The sequence below is a fragment of the Choloepus didactylus genome, chromosome 5 (genome assembly GCF_015220235.1).
Source record: "Choloepus didactylus isolate mChoDid1 chromosome 5, mChoDid1.pri, whole genome shotgun sequence".
In the NCBI taxonomy this organism is placed as follows: Eukaryota; Metazoa; Chordata; class Mammalia; order Pilosa; family Megalonychidae; genus Choloepus; species Choloepus didactylus.
The window spans coordinates 44395905-44409715 of NC_051311.1; the positions used below are offsets into that span (position 1 = coordinate 44395905).

Sequence of the window (13811 nt, forward strand, 5' to 3'; positions counted from 1 at the left end):
TAGATTTTACCAATGAAAGACATGGTGTAAGTTTTAGGAGGCAGAAGACAAGCAGAGACAATTATTGTCCCTCTAGAAGGCATTACAAAGTGTTTCTGGAGTTCTCCTCTGACAGGCAGCTGGGATCATTGATGATAGATACCTGAGATTTCTGCAACTTTGTGATTTCCACAAGGCTGGCAGCTTACCCTGAAATTTGCTCCACTAACGCTTCCAGTGTTTTTTATAAGCCTAGAATCTCCTATATTAAAACATCTGAAGTAGTTTCTATTTTGCACTTAGAACCTTGACTGATCTAGCTGTTTCTGCTATAATGTGTTGTATATACTCCTGAAAAACCTTGTTTATTCCAAAATTATGCCAAATTTATTGTGGAATAAATAGGGTTAAAAGCTGATCAATTAAAACTAAGCAACTTTGTAAGCATTGTGCTAACAAAACAATAACTGCACTAATAAAAATGAAAAACACTGCCCTGTTTTAAAAGGCATGTGAAATTTATAATAAACAAAATGGGAATAAGGAAAAGCTGAGGCTATTCAGTTACAAAGCAATGGGCAACATGCAAGAGGATTGAGGAGTCTCAAACCTACTTTTCAAAGTACATGATCAAACTGAGGCAAGAAGAGCTTGGGGTTCTTCTCTCTTAGTGTAGTATTCTCACAGGTTAGTGTATTTTGTGTTCAGTTGGCCTCCTCACCTGGGAACAGAAAACATCAATGTCCAAGGATACCTAACACATGAACCGATGTGACTTCTAAGAAACAGTGACACATTCTCCTCTTTTCCAATCACATATGGATTTAATAAAAAACTATTCACTTAGGCATTACTTTTATGAGAGTCAGAAAGTGCTATTTTGTGAATTTCATGGATTAAAAAAAAAAAGCTAACAATATAAAAGGGATTCTTTACTCATCTGATCTAAATACTTCTAATTGATATTCCTCTTTACATCCTTGCCTATTTCCCAGTCATGTAGTCTATTCTCCAAATAGCAGTGACAGTGATTTAAGATCCTATCATTTCTTCCTTCAAGACCCTTCAAGATCTCTTCTCATCATACTTAGAATAACATCTAAAATCCTGACTGTTTCTACACAATTATAGATTCTTGGCTCCTTTGCTATCCCTCTAACCCATTCTCTTCACTTTTTACATCCCCCCTCTGTTCCTCAAACAAACCAAGTATGCTAGGGTCTCAGGGACTGTCTAAAATGCACTGCATCAACATATGTTTATGGATCATTCTGTCTCACTTTCCTCTATATTTTAAAATCTCTTCCTCAGAGAGGCTTTCCCCAGCTACCCCACTGAAAATAGCACCTCTCTTTACCTTAATTTACTTTCTTTGTATCACTTCTGACAAAATATTAAATACCTATTTGTTTTATTTTCCAATTCCCCAATTTGAATTTAAATTCCTTGAGGATAGGTTCTATTAAATGCTGTATTTCAGCATCTAGAATACGGCATGGCATATTAAACACATCCATAATTTTTGTAAAATAACAAATAAATTGGGAAAACATACTGCACAAGATTCACTAAATTGGTAAAGGCTTACATCAGTCTCAGCAAAGTAAAAACAGAAGATAAAGGCTACAATAACTTCGAGTGCTTTAAACTGTGTAAATAGTCCCAAAGTCCAAGTTCATGCTATTTTGAAGTTTCCTATAGGTCTTCTATATATTTTAGTTTATCCCATGGTTCTTCTAGATATTTTCTTCCAAGCCTATAGTTATAACTCAAATTCCTGATGGCTGTTTTTGTTTGTTTGTTTGTTTTAGATATCCAGCAATTGTTAAGGCACAATAGCATGTATGTAAAATTTGTAGCTTTTGTCACTAAAAATGTGTACACATAGTTACTTTGGTAGAATGGTTTTGGAGAACTGAGAGACCTTTAATGTTTTAGTGTATACATTCCTAAATGTTTTGCATATCTTACAATAAATATACCTTATATTTATAATTTTTAAAAAGGCCAAGTATGTCCTTGTAAAACAAGGAGTAAAATATTTATCTAATTTTTTTTCCCTACTCTCCTTTTTTAAGCAATTTCTAATCTTCAATTAGCTTTCTAGTTTTCCATGAATCTTTGAATCATATTGTAACATCAAAACCAATGTAGCTTCTGACTTAAAATTGAGTTAGCAATATTGGCTTGATGCAATCTTTACAACTTACCACTAAAATAAACAAAAAGGCAAAGAAAGATGAAAACCCATAACATCACTAAAACAGTGACTCTGACTTTCAAAGATCATGTGGGAATTTCTCTGAAATACTAATATAATAAAATTGAGAAACATAATTGCTGACGAACATGTGCTATGTTCCCATAACAGTGAAATTGGTATTATTATCCCCATTTTGTAGTTATGGATACTTATACTCGTGTAAATCTTTCAAATTACCAAAGGGTGAAGATTAAAAGAATAACAACTTCAATGTGATTTTTTTTTTAATTTTCGTCTATAATCCTGTAATTAGACTTAAGAAATTCCTTTGATCATCTCTGCTTAAGCTTCATTGACCAACAGCTTCAAAAGTCCCTTTAAATATATTTACACTGATTTAAGTAAATACACCCAGGCCTTCAAAAAGGTAAAAATACCCAAATGCTAATTAACATAAGACTGAAATTTTATTAAAATAAATTTTACTTTGTTTTAACTAAATTTTCAATATTATATATTTTTTAATGAAAAAACAAAGTAATAAGGTAAAGCAAAACATTGCCCACAGGTCTAAGAAATCTCACAAAATATTTATAACTGGTCAATAAAACATCGGAGAAAATGCTAGCTATAGCCTTTGGCCAATTTTGCTTTGCAGTGCAGAGTAACGATGAAGTCTAACTTAAAATGGCAGAAGAAAACTTATTTTCATTTCATGATCAGATTAAATACTTGGATCAATTTTAGAAATATCTTACTGGCGATTAAATGTTAAGTACAGCTTCTAGCAGTGAAACCAATACAGAAATGTCTCATAAAGTTACTAAGATTCCCTTAGCAGTTATTGGTAAAGACTACTTTAGATAAGTTTGCCCACTGTGATGGACACTATCAACAGAGTCCTTTGACCCCTGTTGGGTACTGAATCAACGTCCCCCACAAAAATGCATGTTCAATTCCCAACCCCTGGTCCTGTGGGTCTGAACCTACAGTAAATAGGACCTTTTGATGAAGTTACTTAAGTTAAGGTGTGGCCCAAATGAATGAGGGTAGGTCTTAATCTGATAATTGAAGGCCTTATAGAGAAGGTCACAGAGAGAAGCCATGAGAACAGACAGTAGCTGGAAGTCAACAGAACTGGGAAGAGAAAGGAGAAGATGCTGCTGCCATGTGTGCTGCCATGTAATGGAAAAGCCAAGGAACCCCAAAGATTGTCAGCCAGCCAGAACATACTGATCTTGGGAGGAAACAAGCCTCTGAAATTGTGAACCAATAAATTCCTGTTGTTAATTGCTGTATGGTCTTTGTTTTAGCAGACAGGATACTAAAACAGATCCTGTGACAATTTGTTTACACCTCTTTGCTCCTTCAGTATGCTTTTGGCTCCAAAGGCCTATAGATGCCACCTTTCAGAAGATGTCCCATGGGCTACAAGAGCTGCTTGGTCTGCAGGCTAAGAAACCTAGAAGTGCTTGGGAGTTTATATCTGTTATACCCATCTCTGGTGAGATAACTGACTGGTGTAGGAGTGATGAAGATCCAGCTCCTTCCATTTCATATAGTTGGTGGTGGTGGTGGTAGTGGTGGTGGTAGTATGGGGAGTGCAGCTGGGAGAATAACATCTCCTCCAGTTATTTCTAACCATCAACTTACTTCTTTCCTTCATAGCACTTGTTATGTAAAGTAATTATTTTGCTTCTCTCTTGGTTACCTGTTTAATGTTTCTTCAACTAGGAATAAAGGGTACACAACAAATATTTGCTCCTAACTTCATTCATCCATTTATTGATTTAACCAATCATTCATTCAAGTGATACAAATTGAATGCTACCATGTACAAGCCACATATGTTCAAACTCCATGTTTGAATAATAAATTGGATATATGTACAGTTGAAGAAAACATTATAGTAATGCCAATCTCCTTCTTTGATAGATGAAAAGCTGAAGCTCAGGCATATGACCTACTGACTTCCTCCCTAAATATAGCTCTTTACCACAGAGAAAGAACTATCACACTAAAATTTTGTTATTATGTCTTCTGTATTCTTCTAAGATGTATTCTATTATTTTTGCTTTCTTCTTGAATCTTCCCTGCCCAAGGATTCTAAAATAAAAACTGACAAAGAAGAGTAAAAAGCCATGAAATAGAAGATAGAAAAAACAAGAGTTATATTCTTCTGTTGCATTGCCTATGCCAAGTTTTGCAAGCCCCACGTCTAACTTTCTTTGCTAAACTGATAACTGCAGAATGATTCTCCTGGACTTGCTTAAATTGCTGGCTTTTCTTTCTGACTTTAAACCATAGAATGCATGTTTCCAGATTTGCGTGTTCTTGGACCATCTCCTTCTACTATCTGATAATAGAACATAATTCACATTCTTGTGAACTTCTAGAAGGCAGGGCTGCCTCACTTCTAAACAGCCTACTGCTCTCTCCTGGGTCTGTAACTTTATATTTCAGTGTGATCATCCCAATCTTATAAAATAAAAAAGGAATGGAATAAAAATTAAAACCATTGTGAATGTCAAAATATAATTTTCGTAAACTTTAAAACACAGTTCTTATACAAATGTATAGTGAGAATATGTCAAACTTTTATTTAACTCATTAATAAGAGAATAGTGGAAAGGCAAATCCAGTAAAAGTGGAAATTTGTGAGTTGGATTTTATATTCAGTGGAAAAAGGTTGAAATAAGATATCTAAGTGAGACACAACAGGTAAAGGTCCTAACAGGTACCAAAAAAGCATATCTTTGAAGGTTATATGTTCTGGACAATGAAGAAAACAGCTATGCCTTATCATTAATCTATAAATTTACCTAGAATTTTTTGGTTTTGTAAACCATCAATAATATGCATTAATTCAAAGAACATTACAAGGAAATATGTATAATCAATGGTAAATAGAAAAGACGAATAAATTTATATTTCCCCTAGGGTCATTCGACCTGTAGGTGAGCTTGTTAGGCAATGCACAGTATGAATTTAATTACCCATTTTTTTTGTTTTTTTACACATTTCCAAACTTTGCATAAATACCTTTAACTCAGACTAGTTCTGTCTTTTTTACTGCCAAATTTCTCTAGCAAGTTGTATTACATCAGTTGCATTTGTTTTATTATGAACCATTGACTTTTTATGGTCTTATATCAAACCAACTTCCTCCAACATTGAAAATAGAAACGTGGAATATTATCACTAATCTCACACTCACCAAATACACATACTTTTTGGAAAGTCTCTATTCTTTTTAACCATTTAACCATTTGGTACTGTTCATTATTCTCTTCTTAAAAATCCTTTCCTCCAGTCCTTTTTTGCAGCATTACATAAACTATACTTTCCTCTTTTGTGATTCTCTGCTGACCACTCTTTTTTTTTCTTTCCCATTCCTGAATTTTTGTTGTTGTTCTGCAACCTCCATGGATGTTAGCATTCCAAAACTTAGTTCTCATAATTCAAATGTTTTGAACTCCATAAAAACCTTCTCTTAGAGCTTACTGAGTATCAGTATTTAAAGTGTTGTTTTTCCTAAAAGTCTTAGGCCTATAAATTTTGACCCAACAACCTGAACTTTACTTGTAACGGCCAACTGGATGTTTTTAATTGCTACTGTACCTGCCATTCAAACATTAAAGCTGGATTCACATTCAAGCCACTCTGTCCACATAGTCCCTCCTTCCTATGTTCAATTAATTTTTCCATTGCCATTCTTTCGACTCTAGGGGCTTAAAAACTTACTTCTTGCCTTTTCCCTTTAATTCTCACATCCAGTGATTAGACAAAGCCTGTTAAACACCCAGTTGTTAATTTTGAATGCTCCTTGCATCATTTTTATTCACTACCAATACACAGAAATTGTCTTTGTACTTCCTACTCAACTATGGCCTAATTAAAAACACCTTCTTTGCTGGAGGCAGACTCATTCAGTCTGATCTAGACAGATTAAACATCATAAAATATGGCTTTCATAATGCCTACTGCTTAAAACTTTTCCTAGGATCCTCACTGTTAAGATGATAATGTTCATACTCTTTGATTTTCAAGGTTATCCATGCTTTGGCCCTGACCTACATTTCTGACATTAATTTCCTTTCCTTAAGACACTGTAATTGTTTGTAGATCCGCTATCCTCAAATATCCTTGCACTCTCTGCTCCAATGACCTAGCTCCTGCTTTCTTCCCATCTACCCTTAGAATGCCCTATTCCTTCCTTCCATATATATATAGAATATTCAGAAGGAACCAGACCTACATCAAATGCAACACAAAGCCCTATCTTTTTTGGCATCAATATCTATGGATCAGTGAATTGTAGCAAGAGATTGGAAGTTATAACTCCCTTATTAGAGCATTAACTTATTTCATCAATGAATGTTTTTGAAGCTCTGCCTTGTATGTTAAAAATAAAGCAGTGAATGAGAGACAAAAACCCACCCTCATGGAGCGTATATTAACAATAAAGAAATAAAGGTGAATTATATCAAATACTATTTAGCTCTATGTATTCAAACAACAACTAGAGAGTGTTAGAGGATAGGGTTGCTATAGATGGTTCTGATAGTTGACTTCTGAGCTGAGACGATGTATATGAGGGAGCAGGCCATGCAGAATGGTTGAAGACCTACAGTAATGGCAATTCTGGAGGGGAGATAATTTTCCATACAATTTGAAGAGTTTTCTGGTGGGTCGAATTTGGGTAGGATAAAGTACCAATTAAAAGAGTTGGAGAAGACTAAAGGGCAGTTATATTGGGGGAAAATCAGAAATTCTCTTTTGAAAATTTCTACTTAGTTACTCCTATTATACATTGAAATGAGAATGAGGATTAGTTAAATACTGTAGGAGTTCATGGCGGAGGGCTTGGCTGAAGATAACAATTTGGAAGTCATCATCATGTAGATGGAACTTAAAGCAATGAGACTAGATGAGGTCACCTGGGGGCTGACAGGCAATTGAGAACAAGATTCTAGAAGTGATCCTTTGGGCACCCCAAAATTTAGAAGTCACAGAAACCTCTAAAGAGGAAAAGCCAGTAAAAGAAACTGAGAAGGAGAAGCTAGCAAAGCAAAAAATAATAGAGTTGCATTCAAAGTCAACTGAAAGTTTTCCATCGAGAAGGGAGTACAGAACTTTTTTCAAATGCTGCTGAATCAATATGAGTACTAATGCAATATTGATGACAAGAAGTTGTTTGAGTAGTTTTCTGTTTCCCCTTACTTTTCATAGAGCCTTTAACATAGTAGGCCTTCAATAACCCATCATTATTAGCTCTTTCTCCTTATCACTGCGGCCTCGTGACATCAGGTAAAAATTTCTAATGACAAGTTTCCTGGGAAAAGATCAGTCCTAGCTTATCTGAGAAGTAAATTGGAGCCACTACTTCTAATACATGCTATAAAAGTTCTTCATTGAGTGTAAATCCTTCAGGTACAGTGCCCATTTCTAAACTAAAGTGACTGTGGCTAAGTGGCTATAGATATTCATTTCAGGTTATATTTTATTCATGTTAGCTTTAGTCACATTTACAGTTTGAGGAGTCTATTACTTCAAAATGCCTCCCAAGAGGAGAAAAAAAAGTTTCTAAATAAATCAGTGCATTTATTAAGTGCCAAAGAATATCCCATGTGAACTTTTTTTTCAATAGGACTTCACATCCAAAACCAATCTATTTCTACAGAGAAACATGGAAAAAATTGTGCTGTTAGCATTCCCATCATTTCCACATGAAAATGCTGTATTGCCTGATGCTCACAATAGCCACAAGTAGATAGAAGACTGTGAGTGGCCTAATAAAATCCTTTCCCCTATAAGACTCAGACACATTCTAGTTCCAAGCTCCCATTTTACAGTATTTCAATATAGTCACTATTTAAAAGTCTATTTGAAGAATGGACCAAACTTTTTCTCTGCCTGACTCCTCACTGCTGCAATGACCTTTATAAATGACAGCAAACCTCTGTTGAATGAAGGATGAAGGGAGAGAGGAAAACATTAAGATATTTTGTCCTATTTTTTGGTGACTTGTTGAAAATAATCATGGGGCCTATTTGTCACACTGGAGCTTTGTCTCTTTTTCCCAGTAGCATCTGACAGGCTGAATGAAAAAAGTGCAAGGGAAGATGAATTGGCAGCAGTATCATTTCTGGTCTGTCTCCTGGTCTTTCTAATTTTGCCTCAGATGAAATATATATACAATATCAAATCAGTTAAGTGAAAGAAACATCTATAGGGAGAAAGAGAGTAACCAAGTGCTTTCTCTGGTATAGAAACAGCTATTAAACAATATCTGTCTCTTTCACTTTCAATAGTACAGTCATACCCACAGTCTTTATATCTGTAAAATGAAAATGTGTTTTCCCTTGGAATAGAGAAATGACAGATGGTCCAGGGAGGCAAGGGATTGAGAGGAGATGAAAGGGAGGGAACAGAGAGTTCAGGCTAAATAAATACTAACACCATAAACTCAGTAAAGGGAAAAGATTGTATTCTACAGGACATTATCAGGCAGAACTGTTTCAAGTTAAATGAAACAATTCATCAAGAATATACAGTAGAAAATAATCTGGTCCTGAAAATAATTTAAAGTGATGACATAGGATCACATACATAAAGTGTAGCCAAAGGAAACTGTAAAGGTCACTAAGTCATCTGATGTAAAAATATCCTCTTTATATCCAATGTCTCCTTGAAACATTGCCAAGTCCTTTCTTGAACATTCTGGAACAGAGAACTTCTCTGTCAGGGTGTCCAGTTCTTTAGTTGGATACATCTTCTTTCTTTTGGATTAATGTAAATTCTGTTCATCAGTCCTAATTTAATTGCACTGTGCCACTCAAGATAGGTTAAATTCTTATTCCATGCTTTAGGTCAGAAATGTTTTCTCCAAGTTTGCTCATCTCTAGGTCAAATATTCTAGTATTTTTTTTTTAACCTGGTACTATGTTGTATGGTTGCTAGACCCTCATAATTATAATTGAATGTCTCAAACATAATAGTTGTTTGTTGATTTTTAAATACAATGCCCAATATTTGTAATCACTTTTACTTGTGTAGCAGATAACTGCCCCAGGTAGTGTTATATATGTATGTTTGTTTTAAACAGTCTTTGTTAATCTATACTAAACTTCCGTTTAAGCAAACCTTTAAGTTTATCTTTTTTTTTTCCTATGCTTTGTCATGAGACACTGTCCAGTGAGATTTCCCATAACTGTATTGGAGTGGTCAGATTATTAAAACTAAATGTAGCTCCTTCTAGCCAGCACTGTACAATGGGCATCTCCCGGGACAACTGGCACAAGGATTGCAAGACCAGGGACAAGAGAAAACCCTACCACAAGAAGTGGAAGTATGAGCTAGGACGCCCAGCTGCCAGCACAAAGATTGGCCCTCGTCGCTTACACACAGTTCGGATGTGAGGAGGCAACAAGAAGTACCATACCCTGAGGCTGGATGTGGGGAACTTCTCCTGGGACAAGGATCATCAGTGTTGTCTACAATGCATCCAATAACGAGCTGGTCCGCACCAAGACCCTGGTGAAGAGCTGCATTGTGCTTCTTGACAGCACACTGTATGGGCAGTGGTACGAGACCCACTATGCTCTGTCCCTGGGCCACAAGAAGGGGGCCAAGCTGACTCCTGGGGAGGAAAAAATTTTAAACAAAAACAATCAGGGAAAATTCAGAAGAAATATGAAAAAGAATGCCAAGATCAGCAGTCTTCTTGAGGAGCAGTTCCAGCAGGGAAAGCTTCTTGCATGCATTGCTTTGTGGCCAAGTCAGTGTGGCTGAGCAGATGACTATGTGCTAGAAGGCAAGGAACTGGAGTTTTATGTGACAAAAATCAAGTCCCAGAAAGGCAAATATTTCCTCCCTCTCATCCTAGCTCATGTAATAAAGGTGTTTATTGTTCTATGTTAAAAACAAAAACAAACAAGCAAAAACAAAAAACTAAATGTAGTATTTAAATATCCTGAAGTTAGACATGCTATGTATCTTGCTCTGGCCATGAACAGAAATGACATTTGTCACTTCTGTGCAGAAACCATTAAGGGCCCATGATTTTCTTTCCCTTCCCCTTCCTTCAGCTATTATTTTATAACATCTTACGGTATTACAATCAGATCGAAGTAGCTTGGAATGAAGAAGCCACACACACATAGAATCCTAGTACTACAGCAGCCTTTAAGAGAGGAAAAAATTAACTTTTGTTAAGCCATTAAAATGTGAGGGTTTAGTATTGTTTATTTTGGGGAGTATTGTGTTTTGTTTTGTTGCTACTGCATGACCTATCCCAGCATGACTGATATATGTAATAAATTGGTGCAAGGATTAGTGATTGGTATGATCTATATGTGAGTCTGCCCAACTCAGATCACCACTGCCCAGAAAAAGTGTTCTACTGAACAAATGGCCAGCTGGTACACAAAGCTCTCATCCCCATATATTTCCACAGTATGTGTTCCAGTTTGCCAATGCTGCTTTTTCACAAAACACCAGAAATGGATTGGCTTGTATAAAGGGGTTTTATTTGGTTGCTCAGTTATAGTCTTAAGGCCATAAAGTGTCCAAGGTGAGTCATCAACAATTGGGTACCTTCACTGGAGGATGGCCAATGGTGTCCAGAAAACCTCTGTTAGCTGGGAAGGCACGTGGCTGGCGTCTGCTCCAGAGTTCTGGTTTCAAATGGCTTTCTCCCAGGACATTCCTATGTAGGCTGCAGTTCCTCAAAAATGTCACTCTCAGTTGCTCTTGGGGCATTTTTTCTCTCTTGGCTTCTCCAGAGCAAAAGTCTGCTTTCAATGGCCATCTTCAAACTGTCTCTGCAAGCTGCAGCTCCTCTCTCAGCTCCTGTGCATTCCTCAAAGTGTCCCTCTTGGCTGTAGCAAGCTGGATCATTCTGTCTGAGCTTATATAGTGCTCCAGTAAACTAATCAAGGCCCATGCCAAATGGGCGGGGCCACACCTCCATGGAAACCATCCAATCAGAGTCATCACACATAGTTGAGTGGGTCACATCTCCATGGAAACACTCAAAGAATTATAATCTAATCAACACCAGTACATCTGCCCACACAAGATTACATCAAAGACAATAGCCTTTGGGGGGACATAACACATTCAAACCAGCACAGTATGTAAGTTCAGGCAAAGGTCATTCATCATCCCTGGGGATACAACTTCTTGGTGGATAAAGGGTTAAGAACTTTTCAAATTCTTAAAGGTGTTTGAGAAACAAAAAAAGATTATTTTTTACTCTATAGGTAATATTTGAACCCTGTTCTTCAGGGAAAGATTTGAAATGCATACAATATATCAATATATGCAAGGTCACCCTGTTCTGAGAGCCATAGCCAGGAGGTGTGGATGGGCTACAAGGGTTTCTCCACAAATTCAGCCTGAAGGACCAGACATAAAAAGTACCTCTTCATATACCTCTTACCTTCATTAAATAAACACGAACTGTAGGCAGCAAGTGATGGTAAGTGAAAAATTATGGTATAATTTCTAAATTATGATATATACAATTTATTTTCAAACTATTTTCCATACCGTTAGGAAGAAACAAAATACTCAAGTGTTTTTATTGTTTATGTTTTCCATGTGTGTGTTCCTGGGTCTTACTATTTTCCATATGATCTCAAGTTGCAGAATTGCAATTTTAACTTCAGGAGGCAATTATCAAATCCATCCAGGAAGGATATTTTATAATTAACACAGTAATTAATTTAAGGGAAAAAAGTGGGGGCTTTTTCCTTCCTTTATGGTAGATCCCAGACATGAACTATCAATCAGAAGGAGGATATTTAATAATGTTTGTTCAATTTTTAAAAAGTAATTCCAACACCAACAAATAATTGTTAACAGTTTGAGAACCATATACCCCCATTTAAGTGTGATTATAAGGATAAAATAATATTTAATTCTTTTTTTGCAATTAATGAAGTAACATGTACACTTACAAATATATATTCTTCCTGTTTATATTTCTCATTTTGTAAATTATTCATGGAATGTCCTTTTGCTGTTTCTCCTCATTATTTGCAGCTGTTTATAGATTTAATAAATATTTTATATAAGGTACATTAAGAAAGAGCATAAAATTTTGAGCTAAATGAGCCTGAGTTTGCTTCTCTCTTGTTCTGCTTCCTAGTTGTACAACGCTGGGCAATTGAATTTGTTTCTAAAACTAGCTTTCTTCACTTCTAAAATAGTATACTAAAACAAATATCATGAAAGTGTGCTATGAGTGTCATATGATATAATTTTTGAAAAGTTCCTGGAATACTTAGGCACTTAATAAATGGTTCCTATTACTTTTTTATAATTTATTCTTTGTTACAGTTATTCCAAAAAAATTCAAATGAGTGTTTACTTTTTAATTTGGTGATTTATTTTGTAGGAAATTTTTTCTTCTATATTTTTCTTCAGCTTTAGAGCTTCTATGATTAGATTTCTTTTCTTCTTTCAGAGTTTTGGTCAATATTAAATGCTAGTTTATTGAAATTAACTATAATTCAATTCTCATATATAGCTGTTCACTAATGACAGTTGTGACAGTTATTTTGGTGTAAACATGATGCAAATTTTTTTGTTTCCAAACTGCTAATTTTCTAGTCTTATTTATTATTAGACTCCTTCTCCATCATACCTTCTTTATCTTATATTATGATAAAATTGGTCCTATATCACTTTATTAATTATGCTTGACTTTCTGGCTATACTTGTACAATTTGAATTATATTGACTTTAATACATGGTAGGGATAATCCACCTTCATTACTCTTAATTTTCAAATTTTCATTGCTATTCTTAAGTTTTTCTTTCAAAGTCTTCCCCAGAAATTCCTTGGGAATTTTGAAATTTCATTTGAATGTTTTTTATCCAAATATTTGAATGTAAAACTTCTGTGTCTGTTTCTTGGTAAGGTTCCCATCAAGCTTTTTCATTTGTTTGGTCAGAATTAACATGAAAGAGTAATTTTCCTGAAAATTCTGAAAGTTAAAATTATAAGCAGAATCCTTTGAGTTATAGAAGACATCCAACTTATCTTTACTTTTTAACCCCTGAGTTACTATTCTCTATATCTGTTCTGATTTTATCATTTGTCATCAATATCTTCCTTTCCATCTGGAGCTTTGTTTTATACTTTCACAGCTATATCACTTCTAGGTCACATTCCATTGACTTTGCATCCAAATGATCCATTAAGGTTTCACCTTAATAACATTTTAAATATCCTTATTAGTGTATACTATTGTGATATCAGGCAACATTCCCCTACTCCTTGCATTGTGCACATTTATTTTGGACAAGGTATGTATTAACTCAGCAAACATTTTTGGGGTAACTGCCATTTACCATTGCTACATGCTGAATATACAAAGAAGAATACTATAAGATTTCTGAATCTCTCTAAACTAAATTGCTCCACTGTTAAAAAGTGGCTGATTTTCTTCCCACAAAAGGTCAGTGATACTGATAATATATTTGCCTTCTTGTGCAAAATATTCAAATTTAGTTTGCTAACTGCTCACATTCTAAAACAGTAGTTCACAAAATCTAGTTCAGAGAACCTGGGGGACCCTGAGAACCTTCAGGGGCTCTGTTAGGTTAAAACTATTGT

General features: G+C 35.3%; 1 pseudogene; it reads left to right on the forward strand.

Moving 5' to 3' along the window:
• Positions 1-9456: 9456 nt before the first annotated feature.
• LOC119535249 lies at positions 9457-10105 on the forward strand (annotated as a pseudogene).
• Positions 10106-13811: the final 3706 nt, after the last annotated feature.